The sequence below is a fragment of the Mesocricetus auratus genome, unplaced genomic scaffold (assembly GCF_017639785.1).
Source record: "Mesocricetus auratus isolate SY011 unplaced genomic scaffold, BCM_Maur_2.0 Super-Scaffold_100106, whole genome shotgun sequence".
NCBI classification, from domain to species: domain Eukaryota; kingdom Metazoa; phylum Chordata; class Mammalia; order Rodentia; family Cricetidae; genus Mesocricetus; species Mesocricetus auratus.
The window spans coordinates 55,356-69,282 of NW_024429242.1; positions in this window are offsets into that span (position 1 = coordinate 55,356).

The following is a 13,927-nucleotide window of genomic DNA, read 5'->3' on the forward strand; positions in this document are numbered from 1 at the left end:
GGGTGGGCACTGGATAAATAGTGTGTAGCTTGTGGCCAATAGCATAGCACTGCTTTGTTTTATAAACATATGTGCTTTTTAATAAAATATAAGTTTTAGAAGGAAGAAATAAAAGTGCCAAAATTTGAAGAACAGATGTGCTCTCAGAGCACCCCTTGGCGTTGTTAAACTGAAGGAAGGACACTGGTTTTTTGAACTGATGTTAATTAAGGTCAACTGAAAGGAGAAACTAAATGTACTATCTTCCCAGAATTGTTTCAAATAACTTGAAGATGACAGAGAAGAAACCAGAGACCATCTTGGTCTTAAAAATAGCTATGTTAAAAAAAATCAAGATTTCCCTCATTATCTCATGGCTAGACTATTATAAACACAATATTTCATAAAAGTGTGTGCACCTGCGAAGTCTCTTTCCATGACACCCAAAAGTAGAATCCTGGTGCTCCCTACTCCAGCTGTACCTTTGAGAATCATGTAAGGGAAGCTCTGTAGGCCTATGACCATGAACAGGCAACTGTCTGGAGCAAAGAATGAGATTGTTGGTCATCTCTGTCCTCTGGATAAATCACAGGTTTATTGTCTATGACACTGCTAGGAAGTAGGTTCTGAATATGGGGCAACTACTGGTTTGTGGAAAACAAATGACAAGGAGGCATTTGTGCTTCTTCTAAAGCATAGGGCTTGGATGTAGATGCCTGGGAGTGCACAGAGGTCTTCAAACTTTGAAGTCATGCTGTGTGGAGAACTTGCCTTCTTTGGTACTGTGAATTTAAGACTTTCTGTTTTCATCTACAGAAAAAGATATAAGATGAAATAAATTGAAAAGTAATTCCGCCTGGCTATTTCCCAAGACCTTGGCTAAACCAGTATATTTCTGTGTAATTACAGTGTAGGTCAGTACTGCCTCCTTTGTGGGATGTCAGAGTAACAGGGTTTGGATTCCTATGTCTTTCCTTACAAGACTGGTTAGGAAAATGAAGTCGAAAAATCCCAAATTTGAAACAAATCTCTTCCATTTCCAGTGGACTCCTGTCATGAAATGACATAAGCACCATTCAACCCTCTATTGGGGTCTGGGTTCTGAGGGTTTGTGTCAGGGCTGCAGGTGCTGGCTGCACCCTGTGCATCTGTAGTAAAGAAGTATGCTCCAGTATCTTCAGGCTGGGCAGCAGTGATGGATGGGGAGCTGCTCTGGCTGGAGGTGTTCAGGGTCACTCTTAGTCTTCCACTCTGTTTCTCTTTCTCATTTGAGCGTATTAAGATTAGCATGGCATGGCCTCTGCCCGAGTCCTGTCTGTACCACTGTAGGGCAGCTATGGCTGTTTTATAACTGCAGTTCACAGTGACGTTTTCACCCTCCTGGATGCTCAAGGCCCATGGATTCTCTTCTCCTCGCAGGCTGTTCACCCCTATGAGAAAACATAGACCAGAGAACAGGATTCAGTGGTTACATTTTCAAACTGCATCTCCAGATTAATAAGAAGACTTCATTTCCCATGTATGTGGACTATGAACTTTGCTGACCCTGTTACCCTCCCCAGAAACCCAAACTCACTTGTCGTAGTTGTGGGGAGCCGCCCCCACATTCTCCGTTACAAGATGGCGCCATCTTGTAATGGAGAATGTGGGGGCTCCAGATGTCCCGCACTACCGTCTCGCCAGCAAGAACGACGCGGCACACTTAGGATCCTTCTGCAGAACAGCTTTAATGTGTCTTGAGAGGGAGAGGATAAGCTTACAGAGCAGAGACCCGGGGAGCGAAAAGCCCAACCCTTATATAGCTCAGCAGTCCCCGCCTTGGACGTGTCATCTCCTGACTGGCTCCTGCTCGTCAGCCCATATGACGCCACGGGAGAGGCAGAGAGTAAGGGATGGAAAAGTAGCAGGCACGTGCGCACCAAGGTTGTTTACTCCAACTGACAACGGGTGTCAGCGCCATCTTGTAACGGAGAATGTGGGGGCGGCTCCCCACATCTCCCCCTTTTTGTTTTAATAGCAAACAGGCTCTCCCAGGACATTAGAGGGTAGAGACAGTGGTTGAACTTCCCAAAGAACAAAATTAGTGAGACGTGTACGAAACCTATCCCTAGATTCATCAAAATCCGGGATGCTTCCGACCTGTCCTCTGCCTTTTTCTGGGAAAAGGGAAAAATACAGCAGGTAACCCTTATGCAGGACAACATGTCTCTCAGAGGAAAATATCTCTCTGTGCGATGCCTTTGCTCAACACCCCTCTTGGGAGGCCAGACTAAACACTCTACCCTGTGCAATGAACCTAAGTTCCGGGTGTGCAGGAGCTGTTCAGTCGGCAGCCTATTGCTTAAGCATAGTCAACCAGATATCGGTTGACGCCCCTTGCTCGAGCGCAGCCAGTGCTTGTGCTATGACCACCTTATCTCTTTTGTTTTGGGTTCTGAGCTTGCAGACCAGCCAGAGAATAAACACTATTCCGCAGCATAGGACTGCTCCAAACAATCCCACCCCCACCCATTCTTTGAAATATGAAACAGCTGAAGAAATCCACGAAGACAATCCCTCCATGAAGGACAGGTCAAGGCGGGTAGAATTAATCTGAACAATGGCGACCCTCAATTCGAGAAGCATCTGCTCAAATTCATAGGTCCAATTCATTGCAATTAGTGCCATCAATGTCAAGTTGTTCCTCTTTGTCACGGGAATATGTCTCGCCATCCTTTTGCTCCATAACGGTTCTGGTGAGTCGTTCTGGGACCCAAAAGGGATTTTCTTCATTCTGTGGAAAAACACAAACAGCTCCCCTGGATCTTATTAGAATAGGATCCGGGCCTTTCCATTCATTAGTTAGCACATCTTTCCATTTTACAAATTCTTTGGGTCTTTGCGGATCCGAGCAATGCCGTGTTGCTGCATTTTGACCCTTATCATCCAGATTTTTAAAAATTCATAATAAACAATGCCATGGCAATAGCCACTCTTGGTGTTGGGGGCAACTCCTTCATAATTCCCCCTTTTTGTTTTATTAGGTAAAGCTTCCAGTTCCTGAAAAGGGTATAAGCCTTCTCCCCTTTTGTTTATCTTCTAATATCCCTCTTGGGGACTGTAAGGGCTCCCCCTTATCCTTAAATTTACCGGGGAGTTATCTTTCTTAGTTACAACCGGTTTCTTTTTACGTGCACCTAACCTCTCACTATGCTCGGTTTCTGACATGCTAGACAGATTGAGAGGAGCCACGATAAAAATAAACACCTGCGGCTCATCTAGGTCCGACTTATGGGCACAAATGAAACAAAAGTAACGACCGCACGCAGCTCTTTTATCTACAAGAGACTCAAGCACACAGTCAGGCACTGCCGCTTATTTACATCGGACTTAACGCGCCTAACAATTGTAACGATGTAACAATTGTAACAGAGGCTCCAATCCAAAGTCCCAGAATAGCATACCTTTCCGAGCGTAGTCACCTGCAGTTCTGAATCCTCCTTGAGTCCAAGGGATCTCCGATGTTGCTGACGACGATGAGGTCTTGAGTTCCCGGGTTTCGGCACCAGATGTCCCACGCTACCATCTCACCAGCAAGAACGACGCGGCACACTTAGGATCCTTCTGCAGAACAGCTTTAATGCATCTTGAGAGGGAAAGCATAAGCTTACAGAGCAGAGACCCGGGGAGCGAAAAGCCCAACCCTTATATAGCTCAGCAGTCCCCGCCTTGGACGTGTCATCTCCTGACTGGCTCCTGCTCGTCAGCCCATATGACGCCATGGGAGAGGCAGAGAGTAAGGGATAGAAAAGTAGCAGGCACATGCGCACCAAGGTTGTTTACTCCAACTCACAATGAATGTCGGCGCCATCTTGTAACGGAGAATGTGGGGGCGGCTCCCCACACGTAGTGTCATCACTGACACTCCCAAAAGTCTGTCCATTCCTCCCACTGATGAACAGGTCACAGGAGATGCAGCTCTTGGCCTGACTACCAGTTGGTTGGTTTCTGAGCATCTGCCCTGAAAATTTTCGAAGAAAGTTCAAACTCCTCCCTCCCCACCTCCCTTTTCTTCTCTCCCAAACCATCTTAACTCCCCAGTCCTCCCCTCCATCTCTCTGATTTCAAACCCGGGGAATGTGAGGAAGGAGAGCCCTGGCATTTTCTTGCGGATGGTGTTATTTGCATCGATGAGGGTCTAGAGCATTTCTGAAGTCTCTTTCTCTGGGTTAGCCAGGATGCATCCAAGGGGTCCCCGGGCAATTCCAGGTGCTATCACAACTACCCACTGTGTAGCTGCAGGATGGTAGGGTGGCTCCCGCTCCTCATTCTTTTCTTCTGTGTTTTTTTCTGTTACTTTTTTCTTCATCCTTTGCCCTTCTCAGAGCTTATTATTTTACTGAGATAATGGTTTATTGATCGGTGATGTGTCTGTTATTTCCAGGGGCCTCATTATTCTAGCACCCTCAACTCTGTGCAATATTCCTTTAAAAGTTCCTGTAATGCTGACGTGGATATCATAGACAGTTTTAAGTACATTTGGGTTACATCTTGATGCCTTCAGTTTTCGAGGATTATTTTCTAGATACAGTAATCTTGGTTGATAGATGGCTTTTTTCCTTTCATGTTATGAATCCTGTTATTACAGTCTTTTGGCCTTTATGTTTGTTGTCTAAACTCAGTCCTCTCTTGTGACAATTAGCTTATTTTTTACTATAAACTTGGAATTTTGACAATCAAGACATGAAGAAAGCTCTGATCAATCACTTCAGTTTACTATCTGTGTCTCTTGATTAACATTACCCTCAGCATCAGGGGAGCTACTGTGAAAATGGACCAGATACTCAGAATCCACACCCAAAAGAAGAACATGGGCAGAGATACGCATGGAATGGAAAGGTAATTGATGGAGACTGATAAGACATCCTCCTTATAACAGAGCCATGGAATCAGTGTTGCAATTCCTCAGGAAGATGGGAATCAATCTTACTAAGATCCAGCTATGCCACTCTTGGGTACATAGCAGAAGAATATTCCATCTTACTATAGAGACACTTGCTCAACCATGTTCATTGCTGCTTTATTCAAAAGAATCAGAAATTGGAAGTAACACAGATTAGATAAAGAAAATGTGGTACATTTATACATTGGAGTATTATTCATCCTTTTAGTAATTGACACCATGAGATTTTTAGGGATATGGATGGAACTAGAAAAATATATACCTGATTGAGGTATCCTAGACTCAGAAAGACATACATGGTATTATTCTCTTATTGTTTCATCCAGTTCTCCCAATCTGAACTCTGATATGTCCTTTAGCTATCACAGGTATCTAATCTTGGAGTGTGGTTGAAGCTCAGCAGAGCAATGCAGTGAGAGCTATAACTAAAACAGGTTCTAACTAATGACTTTCTCAATATACATTTGATGACTCCTTTCTCCCGTTTGCAGGTCTGTTTTGTCAGTGTGTTCCATATATGACATCAAATATATTGAGAGATTAAGGAAAAAGAAGTTATTATACAATCTAAGGGAGATCTCTTAATGTATGAAAATATTTCTCTGTACTGATGCATGATAAAATAAGAACCATTGAGTGAACTTGGGGGAAGCTTCAGTGAGCACCAAGGTAAACATGCTAAGTGAAGGGACCTTTTCAGCAGTCAACTTAATAAGTGATAAATAGAGATACTTCTGCTGGCACAAGCCTGTAATCCCAGAACTTGGGATGGTGAAACAGGAAGATCATGAATTTTAGGCCAGCCAAGCCTCCAAAATAAAATCCTGTCTCAAAAATAAATTAATGAAAATAGAGGAAGGCAACAAACTGAACAAAAAGACAAAGTACAAATGAGAGAAAATCTTGTGAGCTTTATATCTGACAGAAGATTGAACCATTAAACAGCAAATCAACCAGAAATGAACTATAGAACTATAGAAGACATTCTTAGTCCTCAGTGAAATGGAAGTTAAACTAATATCATATTTCATCTCACCAATTAAAAATATCTATCATCAAGTAATGGAATTACAGCAAATGCTGGTGAAGATGTTGGGAAAGAGGGAGACTTCATTCACCCTGTGTGAAGCACAAACTGATGTAACAACTATGGAAATCAGTGTGAAGAATTCTCAGAAATGTTAAAGAGGAAGTGTTGTAGGGTCCAGCTATGTAATTCCTGGATACGTATCTGAGGCACTCTGTATCCTGCCTCAAAAACAATTGTTCAACCATGTTTATTGCTTCTCTATTCACAATTTCTAGGAAATGAAGTCAGCCTAGATGTTCATTAATAAAAGAATGAATGATGAGATTTTGGAGATTTTATATTATATATTTGTAACACTTGAATGATGCATGGTGAACAGGGGGAACTTTGAGGTGCTGCAGGCAAAAAGGCAGAGGACCTTTTAACCACAGGTGCATTTTGTTCACTGGACTGTTCTTGGACAGGATTTCCTGCCTCCTATATGAAACATTTGCATTAAATTTATAAGACATACTTAGGTCTTATAGCTATAACAGAGATGCCAAATCATAGCTATAGCACACAGTCTTCAGTGTACCCTCAATATGGATATACCTTCTGCCTTGCTTTCAATATTTCCTACATATAATATGTGCCAGGAAATTGTGTTTAAATTATTCTATCCTTAGAAAGTTCTGGGAAAGGGCTGCTATGTTGCTATTTAATATATGCTTATTGGCATTTATTTACATGTTTTATTGAACATATTTTGCTCAACACAAACAACCTTCTTTGGATCATTGGTTTCTTTGCTACATCTCTGTATAAAAGTACACTCAAACTTATATATGTTTGTCTATAGCATTAGACTGCAGTCTTCCCAATTATTTCAGGTCCTCAGAATCCATGTCCAAAAGAAAAGATCTGCACGTGTCATTTAGAAAGTCAAAAATATATAAACATATATGAATATTATTCATCAACAAAGAAAAATGAAATGATAGAATTTTCATAAAAAATGAATGAAGTTGGCAAATACTTTATTGAGTTATCCTAGACTCAGAGACAAACACATGCAAATCTTAACTTGTGAGTTTTATCTGTATGTATCATGAACTACAAGTGTGTGTAGATGTCAGGAAGTTAGACAGCTGCCCACAAGAGGGAAAGGCAGCATTAAGAAGGATGATTGGAAGGGAACACAGCACATGACCTGGAAGTGGAAGGGGGATTCTGGGTGAAAAGTGGTTTCCTTAAGAATGGGAATAAGGAGATGGCAGAGGGGATTAGCATGGGGACGGTTCAACCAAAAGTAAATATGTATGAAATTGCTCTAGAGAAACCAGCTAATTGATAAACATGTTTTTCAAAATTAGAAAACAAATACACTTTTAATTGAAAGATTTTAAAAAGCAAGGAAGCCAGAGTGCTGTAGAGGAGACGGTGGTCTTTATGACATAGCATATGGAGATTCTCATAGTCACTCGCATTTAGTCCAGCTCACCCAGATTGGCACATAAAGAGTGTGTACATTGTTGTACAACATTCAATGTGAGAGAAGAGTGGAAAATATTCCATCTAAACCAATTGTGTGCCTTTCTCGTTAGGAGTGGTCATTTTCCAAATGTCAATTACTTTCCTAATCAATCAAACCCTCTCTACTCTTGCTCTTATTTCCCATTTAACATAGAAAAGAAACAGAGTTTCCCCAGACTGTGGTATGTGCTCTATCTAAGACCTTCCTGGGTCCCAGTGGGTTTAGGTGCAGGCTGCAGGTGCCTGGAGAACACTGTGTGCTCACTGCACACAGGTAGATGGCTGAGACACTGGGGTGCGAGTCTCTGATGTACAGGGAAATATGCAGGCTGGCTTTATTGAGGTTAATTGTGAATCTTCCTTCTTCCTTTTCACCATTGGAGACGATGGTCATCAGAGCCTTGGGACTTTTCCCAAGATACTGTCTGTACCACCAGAAGTAATCAATATTACGATCGCTGAAAGCGCAGTTGAGAGAGGCCATGGCTCCCTCAGGGAGACTGAAGGATTCTGAGTTCTGCTGCAGCTTCTGCTGGCTGCTGAAGCCTGTTCATAAAGACAGAGGTCAGACACACATGACTGGACACATATGGATTCTAACAGTCCAGAATGGCTTTTCCATGGGCCTCCCACCTGATTTTGTTGCAGCATGAGAACATTGGTATTTTTCCCCTTCCTCCTATAACATGTGAATGCAACACCCTCACTTAATGTATTTTCATGTTCCCATAGAAATGGTCAAACTCACCCCTCACTCGAAGCCAGAGCACCACTATAGAAACACTTAAGGGATCCATTATTGTTTTCACTGAATATTCAAACTTCAAGCATAAGAAAAGTACTGGAATTAGGGAGTCCAAATTCTTCTGCTGTAAACTGGATAATAGAGAAAAAGCCCAAACTATTTATCCAATTAGAAAGGAGGTCCTAGTTTAAACTGCCACATCAAAAGCCCTCCTCCTTCTCTCACTAACCACCCCCAGGCACAGATGCAAAGGACTATGGGAGAAACAGCATCTGGGTCTCTATGAAGATACTGCCACCATGTGGATTCACATTAGTTCCAAAGAAATAACTTAATCCAAGACTCTTCTTAGGTAAACTATTAAAACAAGCAATAGTATAGTCAGATAAAAGTTTAAGAATTTGTTCACATTTAAGTATGCATATGTTCATGCAAACATTTTTCACAAAATGGCAACTTATGTTCAGCAAATAAAAGCTGTTTTACTAGTCACTTTCTGTAACAATCAAATAATGGTTTATGTTCTTTATCTATTTTCTGTGTCAGCTCATACAGCCCTGCACTGTTCCTTCATCATCAATATTAATTTTTCTGTAATTAAAAAGATCTGCTTAAAATAAAATAGTTTTAACATTTTAACATACGTGGCTTAACATACATGGATCCAGCTCACGGTCTAGCTATGTTTTATTCATGTATCTGTTATTCATTTATTTTTGTACAAGTTATGCTGTGTTTGTGTTGGTGTTTGTGTGTAGGGGTATGTGAACTCCTCAGTGTTTACATGTGTACTTGTGGATAGGTTAGAGGTCAACATCAGGTGTTTTCTTTGATTACTCCTCACCTTGTTTTATTATTACTTTATTATTATTTATTTATTATTACATTAAAAACAACCCTGATCCACCAATTAGAAAACAACTCTCCTGGATGTCCCTGCTGATCAACAAGCCCTACTCTTCTTCCCTCCCCACCCTTTCTCGGACACAGACACAAACACATGAGAAATCACCTCTGGGTCTCTCTGAACCTAGAGCTCAGCATCCCAGGCTGGCTTCTCAATGCCCTTTTTTATGACTTGTACTAACTATAAATATACCGTGCTTATTGTAACATTATAATACACGAGTATATGATACGTTACTCATATTCACTTCCCATTTCCATCTTTTTCAATCATCGGTGGACAGCTGAGCTAATTCCATAATTTGGTGAATGTGAACGGTACCAAAACAGCATGATGTGCACATATCCTTATGGTGAACTGAGTTTGATTCCTTCAGACATTGCTCTGTGCACCTACTCACCCAACTTTTCATTTTCCAGTGTTTAATTAAACTAAGATATAATACTGCATAGTACATGTTTAACATAGACAATAAATATAAATTTTAACTAATTGTTAAGCAGTAATCAACAATATGTTGTAAAGTGTCTGGGTAATCTTGGGCCTTGTCTTATAAGCTTTTAATATCTATAAGTTAGTTTCCACTCTCAAACAATGTGACAACTGCTGTCCTAGAATGTCTGACATAGCAAAAATAAATAAAATAAAAATAGAAGGTTGAACCCATCCAATTCCTGGTGGCAGGTTTGAGGACAGGGGACAGGCTGCAGGTGCCTGGGGAGCAGTGTTCATCTGCTGCACAGAAGTGCATGGCAGAGTCCCCAGGCTGAGTGTCTGTGGTGTGCAGGAAGAGCTGTTTGTTTTTCTTATCCAATAGAAGTGTGAGTCTCTGGCTCTCCTTTCCTTCCACGTTTGAACGAATGTCAATCATGACCTGAGGATGCTTCCTGGGCTCTTGTTTGTACCAAGGGAAGTAGACTGCAGCACTGTCTGTGTAAGTGCAGTTGATGACAGCGCTGGCTCCCTCCTGGACATTCAGGGTGGAAGGAAACTGCTCCACCTTCTCGCCATGGCTCTCTCCTATGCAGAAATATGTTATTATTTTCTTATGGTAAGTAGAGAAAACCTGAATAAAGTCATTCTTCTGACAGCTAAGGACCATCTACTAACACTCCATCCCCTGCTTCCTCATCCTCAACTCACTGTCCATCTGCAGCCAGAGGAAAATGAATAAAACATGAGCGCGGTTGTCTTCATTCTGCTTTCTGTTTAGATCAACTGGAGGTGCTCAGTCTCTACTCAGCAGAGCATCTAACAAGTTCTGATCAGCCCTTGTGGTGATAACAGTCATACATGCTGAGTGATATGCCCAACCAATAAGAAATCGCTGTGCACTCAGAATTCACTGAGATGGTCTTTCCGTGTGTCTGCTGAGGGTCACTGCCCCCTGTGGTCAGATTTCTAACTGCAGAAATCTAGTTTGTTTTTCTCTTATTCATTGAAAACCTTCAGGGAGGCCTAGGTAATCTATGGGGCCTTGGTAGTATTTATCCCTGGCATACAAATGGACGTTGGCTGCCCATCCCACAATGAGGGACTCTGGGGATCCTCCATGGAGGACCTCACCTTCCCTGGGGTTCGGAGTAGAGATTGGGTGGGGGACTGGGAGGTCTGGGGGAGGGAAGGAGGGGAGGGAGCTGGGATTGACATGTGAAGCGAGCTTGTTTCTAGCTTAAATTTTAAAAAGGAAGAAAAAGAAACTTCAGTAGGAGACCCCAGCCAGCCTGTGCCATCTCTACACCTCCAAGCCTGTCTGTACTCACACAGACTGTGCACCAGCTTAACCAGGTGAGTGCATTGGCTTCCTGCTCACCCATGTGAGTGCAGACTGTCAGACACGGCTGGGACACATGACCTGTGAACCAGCCTAACCAGGTGAGGGCTCCAGACCCCCAATAGTCCACCTCATTTTCACATTCCCAGGCCTAGCTGTGGACATTTCTCCTGTGCACCAGTCCACCCAGCTCAGTGCCCCATATCCCATCCAGTCGGGTCTTCTCCATACCCCTAGAAAGCCTAGTGTGGTTCTTGCAGCCTTCATACCAACCCAGATTGGTAAGTTCCCCGGAACCTCTGTGTGTCATCCCCACACTCCCAGGGAAACCTGGGCTTGAACAGCTTTTGCACCAGCACACAGACAGATACCTGAGTCACGTTCACATACTCTCTTGATAACCACTGAATTAGAATCACTCTCATCCCTGCCATCATGATGAGTATGTATCTCTGTCTAAGGGATTGACCCAACAACTATGCAAACCTCATCTGGAACCAACCAAGCTTGAGCAACAGTGAAACCAGAAACAAAATTCTACTCAACAGAGGCAGGCTATAATAACAGACACAATGAAGGAAGTCTACTTGCCTAGATCGTATCATAAACACATGACACTTATTGAAAGGCCAAGATAACCCCACTCTCACGAAGACAAAAAACACCAGTTCTATAAAAAAGTTTCCCCAATAAGAATTACCTAAACTAACCCAGCATAAAGAATTTAAAAGGGCAATCATAAACATAATAATCTGAAGAGACTTAAAGAGGACAATGATACTTGAAGAATCAGGAATTAAACTCCTGAGGGAAGTTCAAGAAAACAAAAACATACAGCTGAAAAAATGACCAAGAGAATTCAGGCTTTGGAAACTTAATAAAATAGTGAACAAAACTTAAGTTGGAAAACTCAGTAACACATTTAGCAAACTCAGGTGAAAGTGTTACAAGTAGAATAGATTAAGTAAAGGATAAAATATCAGGAAGTAAAAATAGAGAAAATGCACCACTTAAAGTGACATTTAAAAATACTAAGAAACATTAAGATAATTAGACAAAATATACACATTATAATTATAGAAAAAGAAGAACACCAAGTCAGATATTCAACAACGTCAAAGTAGAAAACTTCCCCCAAAATAATGAAAAACACACCAACGCAAATGCCATGTCTGAAAGAAAACGAAAAAATTTCCGTGGTATGAACGGTGTAAATTTTTTTTCTATGCAACAAATCAGAACTAGCAGCATTTTTTTTCAGTTGAAGAGAGGATTGAGCATATCAGAGACTGAGGAAAGAAATGCAAAGCCATAATTTTAAACATACAAAATACTACTTAGAATAAAAGCAACAACAACACAATACCAACAACTAACATACACATTTCAAGAGCATTAAATAGCAATGGTTCTCCAATTAAAATACAGACTGAACAAATGGATAAAAAGCCACAATCTACCTATATGCTGACTACAACAAACACATTTCTGATTCAGCAATAGGCATAATAGTACTTCAAAAAATGGGAACAGGAAGTAAGCAGGGATCACTATTCTGATATCTGACAAAACTGACTTCAAACCAAAATTAATCTGAAGAGATAGAGACACTTCATTCTAACCAAGGGAACAGCTAACCAAGAATATATGAATATCCTGAACACAAATTCACTAAACTCAGGAGCATTTTGATACCTGCGAGGATCAGGAAAATTGGTTTTCTCAGGTGAAGTGACAATAGGAATATTAACCACATTCCAGGGCAGTCCTCAAGTTTAGTAGTAGTTGACCAACAAAAAGCAATTTTGTGTGTATGCTTTTGTTGTTGTTGTTGTTATGCTTTAGTGGATTTCGATTTGAAAATTTTTAAGAGAACATCAAGTTGGGCTAGTAGGGAGATGGGAGGATCTTGGAGGACTTGAGGGAGGGAAACAATATGATCAAAATATATTGTATGAAAAATACAAAAAAATAAAAATACTGGTATTGTTCTGTTAGTGTTGGTGCAATGATGTATGATAATTGGAGATTTTTCTGGCTTCATCCTATACAGTTTCACTCACTAGTGTATAAAATGTTGTTTTGTTAGCAACTCCTTTTAAAGTTATTTACTTGGATAATGTCAGGTGCTCCTCAGAAATGTAAACTGCAAAAGGAATATTGCTGTAAAGAGACACTATGACCAAGGTTATAGAAGAAATTTAATTAGGGGATTGCTTTAAATTTCAGAGGATAAGTCCGTTGTCATCATGGCCTGGAGCACGGCAGCTGGCCGTGAAGTAGCTGAGAGATTTCCATACTAATTAGCAGTCAGCAGGCAAAGAAAGAGACTGTGGGTCTCGTGTGTACTTTTTAACCTCACAGCCCACCTGTAGTGACATACCTCCTCCCACTGTTCCTCCAAGGCCATAGATCCCTAAAGCTTTCCAAACAGTTCATCAACTGGCAGCAAAGCATGCAGATATGGGGGTAATTTTCACTCAAACCAATATAATTTAAATGTAACTCAGAATTACCACTCATGCATTTTACCACTGAACCTTCAGTTATAAAGATAATTAATTTAAATGATCCCACAGCAGTTGGAACAGCGTGTACAAGACCTACACAAGCCCAAGTGACACAAAATTCCAGCATAGATAAGGTCGTGTTGGCACCTGATAGTTACTAGGAGAGTGAAGAATCTGTTTTCTTTAGGGGTGTAGCTCCAGTAGGTCAAACACTCCAGTGAAGGCCACACAGCCAAGAGTTATGGACAGCAGAAACTGTACTTGAAGGTTCTGTTTCATTTTGTCAGAAGCTGGGTAGAAGGAGAAGTGAATCTCCTGGGAATTGGTGGTGACCTGAATATGATCGGAGTGCATTATATGAAAGTCTTAAAGAACTAATAAGGTGGGAAATCACTATCCTGCTGTTCATACTTGATTCATTTGAAACTTACCTCTGCCTCCCAGGCTGTGAGTGTTTGCATTGCAATGAGACCTCAAGCTTTCCATTTTCAGAATGAAAATTTCTAAACCGTAAAAGATTTGGAA